Source organism: Tachysurus vachellii, chromosome 16 (assembly GCF_030014155.1).
Source record: "Tachysurus vachellii isolate PV-2020 chromosome 16, HZAU_Pvac_v1, whole genome shotgun sequence".
Classification (NCBI taxonomy): Eukaryota; Metazoa; Chordata; class Actinopteri; order Siluriformes; family Bagridae; genus Tachysurus; species Tachysurus vachellii.
The window spans coordinates 19,515,683-19,520,682 of record NC_083475.1 but is presented as its reverse complement, the minus strand read 5'-3'; the positions used below and the strand labels follow the sequence as shown (position 1 = coordinate 19,520,682).

At 42.1% G+C, this 5,000-nt stretch overlaps 1 protein-coding gene across 3 annotated transcripts in view; it reads left to right on the top strand.

The window, feature by feature from the left end:
- chchd3a (coiled-coil-helix-coiled-coil-helix domain containing 3a) overlaps positions 1-5,000 on the top strand; it is a 102,965-nt gene that overhangs the window by 69,183 nt on the left and 28,782 nt on the right. The window lies entirely within an intron of this gene.

The following is a 5,000-nucleotide window of genomic DNA, read 5'->3' as shown; positions in this document are numbered from 1 at the left end:
GGTGTATCTCATCACCTGGTGTATCTGATCGCCTGGTGTATCTGATCACCTGGTGTATCTGATCGCCTGGTGTATCTGATCACCTGGTGTATCTCATCACCTGGTGTGTCTCATCACCTGGTGTATCTGATCACCTGGTGTGTCTCATCACCTGGTGTATCTCATCACCTGGTGTGTCTCATCACCTGGTGTATCTGATCGCCTGGTGTCTCTCATCTCCTGGTGTCTCTCATCGCCTGGTGTATCTCATCTCCTGGTGTATCTGATCGCCTGGTGTATCTGATCACCTGGTGTATCTAATCGCCTGGTGTATCTCATCACCTGGTGTATCTAATCGCCTGGTGTATCTCATCACCTGGTGTATCTAATCGCCTGGTGTATCTCATCACCTGGTGTATCTGATCGCCTGGTGTATCTGATCACCTGGTGTATCTGATCACCTGGTGTATCTGATCGCCTGGTGTATCTGATCGCCTGGTGTATCTGATCGCCTGGTGTATCTCATCACCTGGTGTATCTGATCGCCTGGTGTATCTCATCTCCTGGCGTCTCTCATCGCCTGGTGTATCTCATCTCCTGGTGTATCTGATCGCCTGGTGTATCTCATCTCCTGGTGTATCTGATCACCTGGTGTATCTCATCACCTGGTGTATCTGATCGCCTGGTGTATCTCATCACCTGGTGTATCTCATCGCCTGGTGTATCTCATCTCCTGGTGTCTCTCATCGCCTGGTGTCTCTCATCTCCTGGTGTATCTCATCGCCTGGTGTATCTGATCGCCTGGTGTATCTGATCGCCTGGTGTATCTGATCGCCTGGTGTATCTCATCACCTGGTGTATCTGATCGCCTGGTGTATCTCATCGCCTGGTGTATCTCATCACCTGGTGTATCTCATCGCCTGGTGTATCTCATCACCTGGTGTATCTGATCGCCTGGTGTATCTCATCACCTGGTGTATCTCATCACCTGGTGTATCTCATCACCTGGTGTATCTGATCACCATCTGTATTTGTCTCATCACTTCAATCATCTCTCGTTACCTGATGCGTTTCATCACCTGGATCCTATCATCAGCTAATTATCACACAGCTGGGAATAAACAGTGTGTGAGTGTTTAAACGTGACTCTGCAGCTCCATGTTTCTTCAGACTGATGATTGTTTTGTTTCTGTGGATTTCATTACCATGCACCGAGAGCATCTCTCAGCTCAGTAGCTCAACTCTGATGACTATCTCTCAACTGGGATTGGATTTAGATTAGATTTTCTTTTTCATAAGCACATTTTTCTTTGTTTCTCCTTCACTACAGTCTTAATCCACTGCACTCTCTGTGTATACAAGAAAAAAAGAAAACCCTCTCTCTCTCTCTCTCTCTCTCTCTCTCTCTCTCTCTCAGCAGCTTCTCGTGATAAGCTTTAGAAATGTCATTTAAAGCGAAATCCGTCCTTTTATATCCTTCCTCTGCTCGTGGATCTTCATCTTTTCACTCTTTTACTTAACACGGTAGTAAAATTTCTATTAGAACCTTTTCTGTTGACCGTCGCCATGGTTTCATGATAAGATATTGCATTGTGATTAATAGACTACTCAGGCTAATCATCATTTTGTCATTTAGTTAACGATCTCAGCCTGGACTCTTCCCACTCTGCTGTCGCTGTGGTGCTGCTGCTTTTACACGTTGGTGTTTAACTGCAAAAGTGAGCACGTGACCATCACATCATTACACGTGTCGCCGTGTGGAAACTTGTTCTCAGTACGACTGCATGTCTTACTCAGCAGTAATCCATCAGGGACGTCACAGCTTTTTATTTAGCTCTGTTTATGTTTCCTTGTTTCAAATCCCAGGGTTCTGTATAACGTTAGCGAGTCGACAAACTAACTACAAGATAGAGTGTATTGAGTTGCGCGGGATAAGTTTCGCAAAAGCGTTTAAATTCAGCTCTAAGTAAACTGTATGTTTTTGTCTTTGTTGCATCTGAAACCCATGGAGTTGATAGTAGAGAGTCGGGATTATCTCTTTCGCTTTGGCCGTCAACATTATCCACTAGCACGGTCTATTTTGCCGTCTACTACAGAGTTAAAATAACTCATAAGTTTGTCCATGAGAAATAGCAGAAAATTATTTCACCTGTATTCGAATAGCAAGGACGTTAGTCATCATGTTTCTCCCAAACGTTAAAGGTGGGGTCTCCGTTGTTTGAAAGCCAATGTTGACATTTGAAAACACCAAAACAAACACGCCCCTAACCCAAATGGGTCCCACCCCTGTATCGATAGCTCCGCCCACACGTACATACGTAACCCAGGCGACTAATGGAAAGAAATGTGTCTTTATCATAGCTGAAGGGAAGAACAATACGATTGTAGATAAACAAACAAGCAAAAATGACACAAGCATAATCATGTAAAGGACAAAGACATATATTAGTTCTGTGTAACAAAGCAAAACCAACGTTACTCACCTATCGAGAAGGAAAAAAGCGCCTCGGCGTCTTAAGTAAAGTTGGTCACATATTCACAGATTGGAGTTTCCCGAGTCAATAACTCCTGAGCTAAACACTGTTACTACACAAAACACGGTTGTAGCTGCGTCTCTACATTACTACGATAGAAAAGAGGTGTTATTTGTGTAGTAACAGCGTTTAGCTCAGGAGTTATTGACTCAGGAAACTCCAATCTGTGAATATGTGACCAACTTCCTGCTCCTTCAGTTCTCTCCAGCGCTGGAAAGCTGATCCTATATTAACACGTCCTACTTCTTACCTTATCGTAAGACTTTCTTCTCTTTCTTTCTTTGTTTTTATCCTCCATGTCAATGTTAAAACCACTTTCTGTTAATGTCACACATGCGCACTGAACACTCTCTCCGCCCATATGGACAAGACACGCCCCTTTCTGCTCATTGGTTACACGTTTGTTTTGTTTTTGTTTAGTTTGTCGTCCCGACTCAGCTTTCTGAAGCATTTCTAAAAAAAAAAAAACAGAGACCCCACCTTTAAATACCAGTTAATTCCACCTCTAAGATGTAACACTGGGAATCTTGAGCTGTTTCCTAAGCTTTCTGTTCAGCTCTGATTTTGTTTAGTTCATATTTTTAGCTGAATTTCTCATCCATTTTCTCCTGAAATTCTTGTAACGGTCAGTTTGACATTTACAGTCATTACCGTCATTACGTGAGCTTAGCATCGCTCCTTAGTTCTGTTCAAAAAGCGACGCCGTGGAGGACGGCTTTCTTTCTCGGAGTGCTCCGACGTAACCGCTGTTCCAGACTATTACAGCAGCGTTATTAAGGAAAATGACCGAGTGCTTTATCATGTGTAGAAGGGAATCTTCTCGTGTCTGCTCTTCTGATAAAAGCACAGCGAGTGCGAGCAGAGAAGTCATGAGCTGAAGGTCAGGAGAGAGACGCGGTCGAGGAGCGATAGAGGAACATAAAGAATCTTCATTGTCCTCCTGCTGATGTTATCCTCCCATCAGGCTTTTCAACACACACTCTGCACACACTCTGATGACACACTGATAAAGAACTGTCATGAACCGATGCCCTTGGAAGGATCCGAGGGCAAGACGTCGACGTCCAGATTCTTCTCTTAGGAACCTAATGCATATATGCATGTTATTATAACGGATTCGGCTTTAACACCCTTCGATGTTTGTCCTTTCGTTAGAGCCTTTAAAGGTTTGATTGACAATCAAGGTTTCTCACGGTTCTATATAGAACCCAATGGTTCTTGGCCAGAAGTAAAAAAAAAAAGTGGTTCTATGTAAAACCCCTTGGAGAGCAAAGACGTTTTAATATTAAAACGGTTCTATAATACAAAAATGCGTAAGGGTGCCAATACATTTGGATTTATGTCTCTATGTAGATGATGGTTCTACACTTTTAAAAATTAAGGTGCCAGGAAGAACCAAAAAGACGTTTTTTGCAGCGATGATCAAGAAGAACCATTTTTGAGTCCCCAAAGAACCTTTCAGTAAATAGTTCTTTAAAGAACCCCATTTCTGAGTGCTTAAGTTACGTTTTTAGGTTCTAAAGAACCTTTGAATCTAAAGGTTCTCCGTAGATTCCACTACGGAGAACCTTTTGTTCAGTGGAAAGGTTCTGTGGATGTTAAAGGGTTTTCACAGTCCAATAAACCCTGAGAAAGAACCAGCTTATGAAGCTTCATAATGAACATTGTGTAGTATATATAAAGCAAATAAGAAGAACCATTTCAGGTTCTGTGTAGACCCCTAAAACAGGTGTTCCATGTTTGGTTCCCCAAGGAACCTTTCTCTTTTCTTAATCACATAAAAGCATTTTTTTTTTAGCTTAAAGAACGTTTTATCCACAACAAAGAACTTTTTTTGCAATGGAAATGTTCCGACGATATTAAAGGTTCTTTACGGAACCGTAAACCTCGACACAAAACCGTTTAAGAACCTTTAATTTTAATTGTGTGCAGTATATAAAGCCAGCAGTAGATCTATTTTAAATCCTGTATCGGACCCTAAAACATAGTTCCTCTGGGTTCCTGAAGAAGAACCTTTCAGTAAATGATTGTTAAAAGAACCCCCTTTTTTTCACCAACAGAACACAAACATTCCATGGATGTTAATCAGAACCATACACCACGACAAAGAACCTGTTAAGTTTATAACTACTAAAGTGAAGTAAACATTTTTGCCCCTTTCCCACCGGGGCAGTTCGAGTGCTGGTTCGGAGCCTAATTTAGAACCAGTTCTTTCTTTTTTCGACAGCCAAAGCACCGGCTCTGAACCAGGAAAAGTGGTTCTTAAGTAGCACCAAAACGTTGCTGGTCTAGACTTAAGAACCGCTTGTGTCAGGGGCTGTGGGCGGGGCTGTGGGCGGGGCTAAAGTTAGTGCATTTGATAATATACCAATGTTTAATACACTTTTACTTTACCGCAATATGATACATTATCAGCACACATGATAGTAGTTAGCTACATGCTAAGGCTAACTTTTTTCTGTGTTAATGATAAAATAATGTTAAGTA